Raw genomic sequence first — 12,028 nt, 5'->3', positions numbered from 1 at the left:
AGCTTTTAAACATGTCTTTTTTTACATCAAAATTAAATGTGTTTAAAAGCTTTCTAAAGGTTTCGTTTCCTGCATTAAGGTGGCATTTATTGAAATTAAACTGAAAACCTTTAGTACAATTGGCTTCTCATTCATCACTATTGAGTGATGTAACAATTAAACACCAAATTATGCATAATGTTAAAAATTAAAGTGGTGAATTCCATGCTGTTTTAATGCAGGGTTTGCTTTACCTGGTAAAATGCACAAAAAAGCAAAGGCAATGGTCTGGTCTCCCACTTGTGGGACAGGGTTCAAATCCCTGTGTTGCCCTGCTAATTGTGTTGATCAGTGAAAAAAACTATTATTCAAAAAGGCGAAAAACAATCAAATTTAAGTTTAAAATCTTACTTGCTGCAATTCACCCTAGAACTAAACACACATTTTGATTTCAAGGACAACTGATAAGATCACACTCATGGGCATTTCTAGCCTGCTTTTGTGAGTACTGAAGCACCCGTAAATTAATCTCTAGCACCCCTAAAGTTTAACATTTATTTATTTATTTTTACAATTTATGGTGATTTTTAAACACATTACTAATATCTAAAAACAATAGGACAAAACAATAATATAGCAAATCTCACCTGTCTCAAAAATGGTTTGATCGTGCTCACCTTTCCAGCTTCTACTCTGAGCCTTCCTGAGTGGCTGACATGCTGCCATTAGGAACCACGTTTCTTTCTGTGGGACAGACCTGAATTTACATTATTTTTCACAGGTCTTTGAATCTTGCATAAACTGATTGTGAGGCGAAAACAGTAGCTGTCAATCAAACTAGAAGGTGGAACTTTGACGCAGGTCTGGCCACTCACGAACCTTCATACCAAATGGTAACGTCAGAGTGATCCAGGACTCATGGGAGATGAGCGCAGTGGAGAAATGCTGTTACAAGAAAGGCTGAAGGGTTAAACTTGCTAAGGTTCTTCAGTAATCAGACAGGCTGGTGCTAAAGAAGCCCAATAATAAGCTTCTAACACAGACAAGGTACTTGTGTTGTTTCATAACCAAACCCTTTTGAATAGCATTTAACAGTTGAAAAAATCTAATTAAATCCTTGATTATTTCTTCAGACATGTCTGAGGGAAAAAAAATCAGAACATAAAGTTTAAATCTAACTTATGTCAGAGATCAAAGTCACTAATTGTTGTTTTCTCTCCTCTAAATTTCTACTGTAAGAGACTATTTGTCATTTTTGCTAAGCCACCATTCTGTTTCAGTTTTTTTAAATTCTGGGGGAAAAAAGACAATTTATCAAAAAAGTTTGGATTTATTATAATGGGATGTTGATATTGGTGGAAAATTGTAAAAACAATCAAATCATGCATATATCATACAAAGCAAACAATGTTTAAGGAAATGGTGCTAAAGTGATTTAATTTGCTGAGCTACTAAAAACATTTACCAGTGTTGTGTAATAAAATACAACAAGTTTGGAATGTTTGTGACTTTATTTGTTGATGTTGTTCAAGTTTTAATTCATCTAGATGTTGCTGTCTTTAATTCACGTAAAATCTCTTTGAACTGTTCTTGAGAGAATTAAAATCAATGTGGTGTAAATTGGTGTAAATCACACTGCATTATTTATCTAGAGCCAATTGTCTGTAGAAATTATTACACTTTTAAAAGTGTGTAGGTGGCACTGTAGAGAAAATGGATCACATGCTTTAACAATTTTCATAGTTCAGTTAGACGCTGCATTTATAGGCGCTTACCAACTGCATAAGTTCCTAGAACCATACTTCCAGTAAGAACATTTTCACATTGCATTCGCACAGCACTCAGAAACGTCTCACCACTAGGGCATACTCCATCTTTACCACACTGGTGGTGTGATGACGGAGACAAACTTTAATGCTTTTCTGACCACGTTTTTTGAAGTTATTGTAGGTTAAATTTATCTAGAGGGCGTTGTGACCAACCACAGAAAAATCCCATTGAGGTCAGCTTTGGTTGACAAAGATGGTTTTCTGTTATTTTGACATCAATCAGACATTGTGTGTTCTTTCTAGAACCAATGAGCTGAAAGGGGCGGAGCTACAGGGATTAAAACCAACAACCACATCAATGTGTTTGGTGCAATCACGTGATGTCACAAGCCAAGTATATTGCCATTCTGACTTTGTCTTCAGAAGTTAATAAAGTTTGAACCTATCTAGGGGTGCTGTGACCATTTACAACTACTGTAAATCCCATAGAGGTAATCTTTGCTAATCAAAGATGGTTTCCTGTTAATTTAGCATCAATCAAATGTTGCATGTGTCATCTAGAGACAAAAGGCTCTAAGTGGGCAGAGTTAAAGTGATTTGAACAAGTGAGCAACATACATGTGTTGATTGCAGTTGTGTGATGACTCCCACCAAGTTTAATATAGTTTAGACCTTTTTTGCAGAAGTTACAAAAGTTTTATTGTATCTAAGGGGCGCTGTCCCAAATTTAGGAAATATTCCATGAAGAAGTTTGTAGGTTGATATCAGTCATTTGTGTGCAGTTTGGTGTGAATTGCATCATGCATGTGTTATTCAGGGCCTAATAACTGTTAGGGGGCGGAGCTAAAGCTATATATACCAATTACCACATGATTGTGTTGGGTTCCTTTGTGACACATAGCAAGTTTGATGCAGTTACGACCTCTTCTGTAGGAGTTATTACAGTTTTAAAGGTATGTAGGGGGCGCTGTGGTGATATTATACAACGTTCTCCAACCCTTTGTGCCTCGTTGACTAAAGGGCATGATTGTTCATTGCCATGTTCAGTCTCAGGCAGATCGGAGGCTGTTTGTGGAAGTTACAGTCAAACATAAGGTCATGGCGTCATGCCAGAATTCGCCATGGCATCAAAGTCCCTCCCTATCTGGAAAGCTATCAGATCTGAATGGTCATTACAACATCATGAAGACAGTGCATGACCTTAGTGTCATGTTGACTAAATTAGAGGGGACAAATATGGGCATTTCACCATAAAAATATAGACTTCCTGTAGTCAGGGGGCGGGGCTTAGGTGATGTCAGCTGTCCACATTGTCACTGTCTTCAGATGTGGTCAGTGATCACACAGACAAAGTATGAAATTGATCTGATCATGCACATGGGAGTTGTTAAGTCAAATAAGGTAATGGCGACTGGTCAAAGTTTGAGGCTTAGCCACGCCCACACCTTTATACTTATTTAAAATCTGACGGTTGAATTTTTTCCTCTATGTCTTAAGAGTATATAGCAGAAGTTTGAAGGTGATCGGTGGAAAGGGCGAGGAGATATCATTCTCCTAATAACGTGTGCGAAAACCACTAAATTGAGTACTTGGACCAAAATGGCCGACCTCCTGTGCGACATTGCGCTTGGCTCCAAGAGACTTTTTTGTAGGTCCTGATACACTACATTAGTGTGCCAAATTTTGTGAACCTCAGTCAAAGCATGGCTTGGGGCTGACTGTTTTAATGGTCCTAGGAGGCGCTGTTTCAGAAAATAGGCCACGCCCACAAACTTCAGCTGTCCAATTCTATTAGGGGTCAGAGTAGGATCACTCATCAGAACTTGTGTGGCGATGTCACAATGACTGAAGAAATGAGAGACAAACGTATTTCCATGTCGTGATGGCGAATTTTGCCATGCTCCCAAAGCCCCGCCTTTATTCGAAACCTGCCAGTACTATAGACCAAGTGACCTCAACTTGTCTGCTGCTATTTGCCACTGTTTGGTGGTGATTGGTTAAAAGTAGTCCAATAGGGAGCTGTGAAAAAAAGAGTGGCGTGGCGACAGGTCAAAGTTTGAGGCTTAGCCACGCCCACACCTTTATACTTATTTAAAATCCGACGGTTGAATTTTTTCATCTATGTCTTAAGAGTATATAGCAGAAGTGTGAAGGCGATTGGTGAAAAGGGCGACGGAGCATCACTCTCCAAACAACGTGTGCGAAAACAACTAAATCGCGCACTTGGACCAAAATGGCCGACTTCCTGTGCGACATTGCACTTGGCTCCAAGAGACTATTTTGTAGGTCCTGAGACACCACATTAGTGTACCAAATTTCGTAATCCTCAGTCAAAGCATGGCTTGGGGCTGTCAGTTTTAATGGTCCTAGAGGGCGCTATTTCAGAAAATAGACCACGCCCACCAGAATTTCACATCAGATCTTTTGGGGGGCCAGACTAGGATCACTCACAAGAAGTTTCGTGGCGATATCTCTAGAAATGACGAAATGGGAGGCAAACGTAAGGCCTAAGCGGTACGCCTGACTTCGCCGCGCCGCCACAGCCCCGCCTTCTGGAGAAAACTCCCATAAAGTGACGCCAAGCAACCCCAACTTGTCTTCAGTTACCCGCTACAAATTTGGGGTGATTATTGGAAAGGGCGAATTTTGGAAAATTTCCCAGTAAAACTTGACCTTTTAAGTCCTGAGGGGGCGGGGCTTATGTGACATCATCAATCGACCATTCATTTGTCTTCGGAGGGCGACGACGATTGTCCATAGACCATTTCTTTAACTGTAATTCTTTCATTTATGAATCTATAGCAATTTGAATTATTTTGGCGAGTGCTCGAACTTTGAGGCCTGGTCCCGCCCCTTCAGTATTTACGAAAAGTCAATTTTATTGTCTCATTTTAATCGTCCATCGCTTCTGTTCGATCGCACACTATTTTTGAGACGATCGTGCGAAAAATGACCAAACTGTTCAACCAAATATAGACCCTAGAAATGGCCAAAACGGGGTCAAAATGGCCACTTTAGTCCAAAATGGCCGACTTCCTGTTTGATATTGACCATGGGTGCAAGAGGCTTTTCTGTGCGTATTGTTGAGTTCTACAAGTGTACCAAATTTCATCACTCTACTATGAAAAAAGGTCAAAGCGGAGGGGTATTTTTAATTTTCCAGGGGGCGCTGTTGAAACATTTTTTTACCAACTTTCACGTTGCCAGTGAAATACGTAAATTTCACGCACTTTCTATATTGGGCCAGAATTTGGTGACTTTTTGGATATGCTAAGACCCCCTAAAGGCCATCCAAAGACGCGGAAGAAAAAAAAAGAAAGAAAGAAAGAAAAAAAAAAAAATAAACGGAGCAGATACAATAGGCCTTCGCAGCTTCACTGCTCGGGCCTAATTAAAGCTGCAAGCAGCGTCGTTCGGCCCTCGCAGCTCCGCGCCGCTCCGGCCTGGCCGGCAGCCCGGGGCACCAGGGCATGTGTGGCAGAACAGAAACGTCAATCATCCCGTCACCGGAAACAGCAAATGGCCTCCTAGTCCGCACCTCACCCTGACTAAGCATCCCCTCTGAGCTCACCATTAAATTGAATTGTAAGGTTACGGCGTTACGCCAGAATTCGCCATGGCATCAAAGCCCCTCCCTTTCTGGAAAGCTATCAGATTTGAATGGCCATTACAGCATCATGAAGACAGTGCATGACCTAGGTGTCATGTTGACTAAATTAGAGGGGACAAATATGGGCATTTCAGCATAAAATAATAACTTCCTTTAGTCAGGGGGCGGGGCTTAGATGATGTCAGCTGTCCACATTGTCATTGTTTACAGATATGGTCAATGATCACACAGACAAAGTTCGAAAAAGATCTGATCATGCACATGGGAGTTATTAAGTCAAGTAATGGCGAAAGGTCAAAGTTTGAGGCTTAGCCACGCCCACACCTTTCAACTTTACAAAAATCCGACGGTTGACTTTTTTCCCCTATGCCTTAAGAGTATATAGCAGAAGTTTGAAGGCGATTGATGAAAAGGGCGAAGGAGCATCACTCTTCAAACAACGTGTGCGAAAACCACTAAATCGCGTACTTGGACCAAAATGGCCGACTTCCTGTGCAATTTTGTGCTTGGCTCCAAGAGACTTTTTTGTAGGTCCTGGGACACCACATTAGTGTACCAAATTTCGTAATCCTCAGTGAAAGCATGGCTTGGGGCTAATAGTTTAAATGGTCCTAGGGGGCGCTATTTCAGAAATTAGGCCACGCCCACATATTTCAGCTGTCTATGTCTCTTTGGGGTCAGACTAGGATCACTCACCAGAAGTTTCGTAACAATATCACGATAAATGAAGAAATGAGAGGCAAACGTATTTCCATGGCGTGCTGGCGATTTTCGCCATGCTCCCAAAGCCCCGCCTTTTTTTGAAACCTTCCAGTACTGGATACCAAGTGACCTCAAGTTGTCTACTGCTATTTGCCAGAGACTCCTGCTGATTGGGTAAAAGGAGTCCAGTAGGGAGCTGTGAAAAAAAGAGTGGTGCGGCGACAGGTCAAAGTTTGAGGCTTAGCCACGCCCACACCTTTCAACTTTTGAAAAATCCGACGGTTGAATTTTTTCCCCTATGCCTTAAGAGTATATAGCAGAAGTTTGAAGGCGATTGGTGAAAAGGGCGACGGAGCATCACTCTCCAAACAACGTGTGCGAAAACCACTAAATCGCGTACTTGGACCAAAATGGCCGACTTCCTGTGCAATTTTGTGATTGGCTCCAAGAGACTTTTTTGTAGGTCCTGGGACACCACATTAGTGTACCAAATTTCGTAATCCTCAGTCAAAGCATGGCTTGGGGCTATTAGTTTAAATGGTCCTAGGGGGCGCTATTTCAGAAATTAGGCCACGCCCACATATTTCAGCTGTCTATGTCTCTTTGTGGTCAGACTAGGATCACTCACCAGAAGTTTCGTAACGATATCACGATAAATGAAGAAATGAGAGGCAAACGTATTTCCATGGCGTGATGGCGATTTTCGCCATGCTCCCAAAGCCCTGCCTTTTTTTGAAACCTTCCAGTACTGGATACCAAGTGACCTCAAGTTGTCTACTGCTATTTGCCAGAGACTCCTGCTGATTGGGTAAAAGGAGTCCAGTAGGGAGCTGTGAAAAAAAGAGTGGTGCGGCGACAGGTCAAAGTTTGAGGCTTAGCCACGCCCACACCTTTCAACTTTTGAAAAATCCGACGGTTGAATTTTTTCCTCTATGTCTTAAGAGCAGATGGCAGAAGTTTGAAGGAGATTGTTGAAAATGGCGACGGAGCATCACTCTCCAAACAACGTGTGCGAAAACCACTAAATTGCGTACTTGGACCAAAATGGCCGACTTCCTGTGCAACTTTGCACTTGGCTCCAAGAGACTTTTTTGTAGGTCCTGAGACACCACATTAGTGTACCAAATTTCGTACTCCTCAGTCAAAGCATGGCTTGGGGCTGACAGTTTTAATGGTCCTAGGGGGCGCTATTTCAGAAAATAGGCCACGCCCACCGGATGTTCACATCAGATCTTTTGAGGGGCCGGACTAGGATCACTCACAACAAGTTTCATGACGATATCTTTAGAAATGACGAAATGGAAGGCAAACGTAAGGCCATGGCGGTACGCCTGACTTCGCCGCGCCGCCACAGCCCCGCCTTCTGCCGAAAACTCCCATAAAGTGACGCCAAGCAACCTCCACTTGTCTTGAGTTACCAGCTACAAGTTTGTGGTGATTAAGTGAAATGGGGCAATTTGGGACCTTTCACAGTAAAACTTGACCTTTTTGGTCCTGAGGGGGCGGGGCTTGTGTGATGTCATCATCCGACCATTCAATTTACTTTGTGGCTGGATGACGAATGACCACAGAAAGTTTGGTAATTCTATTCCTTTCAGTTATTAAGTTATAGCAATTTAAAAGTTTTTGGCGAGTAGTCAAACTTCGAGGCCTGGCCCCGCCCCTTCAGTAATTACGAAAAGTCAATTTTATTGTCTCAATTTGTTCCTCCATCTCTTCTGAGCAATTTTACACAATTTTTGAGACGATCGTGCGAAAAATGATCGAGCAATCCAATCAGAAACGGACCCTAAAAACGGCCAAAACGGAAAAAAATCGCCATTTCAACCCAAAATGGCCGACTTCCTGTTTGATATTGACCATGCTTGCAAGAGACTTTTCTGTGCGGACTGTTGAGTACTACAAGTGTACCAAATTTCATAACTGTACGATAAACTAAGCTTTATGGAGAGGTTTTTTTTTTACTTTCTAGGGGGCGCTGTTCAGCCATTTTCTTTGCGATTTTTTTGGGACCTTTAAAATATCAAATTTTTCACCAGGCCTGACATGTGTGCAAAATATTGTGAGTTTTGGGGTATGTTAAGGTCCCCAAAAAGCCGTTCAAAGCGGGCTAAGAATAATAAATAAAAAAGAATAAACAGAGCAAAAACAAGAGGCCTTCGCAGCGCTTTCGCTGCTCGGGCCTAATTAAAGCTGCAAGCAGCGTCGTTCGGCCCTCGCAGCTCCGCGCCGCTCCGGCCTGGCCGGCAGCCCGGGGCACCAGGGCACGTCTGGCAGAACAGAAACGTCAACCACCCCGACACCAGAAACCGCAAATGGCCTCCTCGTCCGCACCTCACCCTGACTCAGCATCCCCTCTGAGCTCACCATTAAATTGAATTGTAAGGTTACGGCGTTACGCCAGAATTCGCCATGGCATCAAAGCCCCTCCCTATCTGGAAAGCTATCAGATCTGAATGGTCATTACAGCATCATGAAGACCGTGCATGACCTTAGTGTCATGTTGACTAAATTAGAGGGGACAAATATGGGCATTTCAGCATAAAACAATAGACTTCCTGTATTCAGGGGGCGGGGCTTAGGTGATGTCAGCTGTCCACATTGTCATTGTTTAAAGATATGGTCAATGATCACACAGACAAAGTTCGAAAAAGATCTGATCATGCACATGGGAGTTATTAAGTCAAGTAAAGTAATGGCGAAAGGTCAAAGTTTGAGACTTAGCCACGCCCACACCTTTCAACTTTTGAAAAATCCGACGGTTGAATTTTTTCTCCTATGTCTTAAGAGTAAATAGCAGAAGTTTGAAGGCGATTGGTGAAAAGGGCAACGGAGCATCACTCTCCAAACAACGTGTGCCAAAACAACTAAATCGCGTACTTGGACCAAAATGCCCGACTTCCTGTGCGACTTTGCACTTGGCTCCAAGAGACTTTTTTGTAGGTCCGGAGACACCTCATTAGTGTACCAAATTTCGTAATCCTCAGTCAAAGAATGGCTAGGGGCTGACAGTTTTAATGGTCCTAGGGGGCGCTATTTCAGAAAAATGGCCACGCCCACAAATTTTAGCTGTCCATTTCTATTGGGGGTCAGACTAGGATCACTCACAACAAATTTCGAGGTGATATCTCGATAACTTAAGAAATGAGAGGCAAACGTATTTCCATGGCGTGATGGCGATTTTCGCCATGCTCCCAAAGCCCCGCCTTTTTTCAAAACCTGCCAGTACTGGAGACAAAGTAACCTCAACTTGTCTACTGCTGTTTGCCACAGAATCCTGGTGTTTGGGTAAAAGGAGTCCAGTAGGGAGCTGTGAAAAAAAGAGTGGCGTGGCGACAGGTCAAAGTTTGAGGCTTAGCCACGCCCACATCTTTCAACTTTTGAAAAATCCGACGGTTGAATTTTTTCCCCTATGTCTTAAGAGTATATAGCAGAAGTTTGAAGGAGATTGGTGAAAAGGGCGACGGAGCATCACTCTCCAAACAACGTGTGCGAAAACCACTAAATCGCGCACTTGGACCAAAATGGCCGACTTCCTGTGCGACTTTGCGCTTGGCTCCAAGAGACTTTTTTGTAGGTCCTGAGACACCACATTAGTGTACCAAATTTCGTAATCCTCAGTCAAAGCATAGCTTGGGGCTATTAGTTTAAATGGTCCTAGGGGGCGCTATTTAAGAAAATAGGCCACGCCCACTAAATTCAGATATCTATGTCGCTTGGGGGTCAGACTAGGATCACGCACCAGAAGTTTCGTAGCAATATCACGATAACTGAAGAAATGAGAGGCAAACATACTTCCATGGCGTGATGGCGATTTTCGCCATGCTCCTGAAGCCCCGCCTTTTTTTGAAACCTGCCAGTACTGGATACCAAGTGACCTCAAGTTGTCTACTGCTGTTTGCCAGAGATTCCTGCTGATTGGGTAAAAGGAGTCCAGTAGGGAGCTGTGAAAAAATGAGTGGCGTGGCGACAGGTCAAAGTTTGAGGCTTAGCCACGCCCACACCGTTAAACTTTTGAAAAATCCGACGGTTGAATTTTTTCCTCTTTGTCTTAAGAGTATATAGCAGACGTTTCAAGGAGATTGGTGAAAAGGGCGACGGAGCATCACTCTCCAAACAAGGTGTGCGAAAACCAGTAAATCGCGTACTTGGACCAAAATGGCCGACTTCCTGTGCGACTTTGCACTTGGGTCCAAGAGACTTTTTTGTAGGTCCTGAGACACCACATTAGTGTACCAAATTTCGTAATCCTCAGTCAAAGCATGGCTTGGGGCTGACAGTTTTAATGGTCCTAGGGGGCGCTATTTCAGAAAATAGGCCACGCCCACCGGATGTTCACATCAGATCTTTTGGGGGGCCAGACTAGGATCACTCACAAGAAGTTTCGTGATGATATCTTTAGAAATGACGAAATGGGAGGCAAACGTAAGGCCACGGCGGTACGCCTGACTTCGCCGCGCCGCCACAGCCCCGCCCTCTGCCGAAAACTCACATAATGTGACACCAAGCACCCCCCACTTGTCTTGAGTTACCAGCTACAAATTTGTGGTGATTTAGTGAAATGGGGCAATTTGGGACCTTTCACAGTAAAACTTAACCTTTTTGGTCCTGAGGGGGCGGGGCTTGTGTGATGTCATCATGCGACCATTCAATTTACTTTGTGAGGTGATGACGAATGACCACAGAAAGTTTGGTAACTCTATTCCATTCAGTTATGAAGTTATAGCAATTTAAAAATTTTTGGCGAGTAGTCAAACTTCGAGGCCTGGCCCCGCCCCTTCAGTATTTACGAAAAGTCAATTTTATTGTCTCATTTTGTTCGCCCATCTCTTCTGAGCAATTTTACAGAATTTTTGAGATGATCGTGCAAAAAATGATCGAGCAATCCAATCAGAAACGGACCCTAAAAACGGCCAAAACGGCAAAAAATCGCCATTTCAACCCAAAATGGCCGACTTCCTGTTTGATATTGACCATGCTTGCAAGAGACTTTTCTGTGCGGACTATTGAGTACTATAAGTGTACCAAATTTCATAACGGTACGATAAACTAAGCTTTATGGAGAGGGTTTTTTTTCATTTTCTAGGGGGCGCTGTTCAGCCAATTTCTTTGCGATTTTTTTGGGACCTTTAAAATATCAAATTTTTCACCAGGCCTGACAAGTATGCAAAATATTGTGAGTTTTGGGGTATGTTAAGGTCCCCAAAAAGCCATTCAAAGCGGCACCGGAATAATAAATAAAAAAAATAATAATAAACAGAGCAAAAACAAGAGGCCTTCGCAGCGCTTTCGCTGCTCGGGCCTAATTAAAGCTGCAAGCAGCGTCGTTCGGCCCTCGCAGCTCCGCGCCGCTCCGGCCTGGCCGGCAGCCCGGGGCACCAGGGCATGTCTGGCAGAACAGAAACGTCAATCATCCCGTCACCGGAAACAGCAAATGGCCTCCTAGTCCGCACCTCACCCTGACTAAGCATCCCCTCTGAGCTCACCATTAAATTGAATTGTAAGGTTACGGCATACGCAAGAATTCGCCATGGCATCAAAGCCCCTCCCTTTCTGGAAAGCTATCAGATTTGAATGGCCATTACAGCATCATGAAGACAGTGCATGACCTAGGTGTCATGTTGACTAAATTAGAGGGGACAAATATGGGCATTTCAGCATAAAATAATAACTTCCTTTAGTCAGGGGGCGGGGCTTAGATGATGTCAGCTGTCCACATTGTCATTGTTTACAGATATGGTCAATGATCACACAGACAAAGTTCGAAAAAGATCTGATCATGCACATGGGAGTTATTAAGTCAAGTAATGGCGAAAGGTCAAAGTTTGAGGCTTAGCCACGCCCACACCTTTCAACTTTTGAAAAATCCGACGGTTGAATTTTTTCCCCTATGCCTTAAGAGTATATAGCAGAAGTTTGAAGGCGATTGGTGAAAAGGGCGACGGAGCATCACTCTCCAAACAACGTG

The sequence above is a fragment of the Nothobranchius furzeri genome, chromosome 10 (genome assembly GCF_043380555.1).
Source record: "Nothobranchius furzeri strain GRZ-AD chromosome 10, NfurGRZ-RIMD1, whole genome shotgun sequence".
In the NCBI taxonomy this organism is placed as follows: domain Eukaryota; kingdom Metazoa; phylum Chordata; class Actinopteri; order Cyprinodontiformes; family Nothobranchiidae; genus Nothobranchius; species Nothobranchius furzeri.
This window is presented reverse-complemented; position numbering follows the sequence as displayed.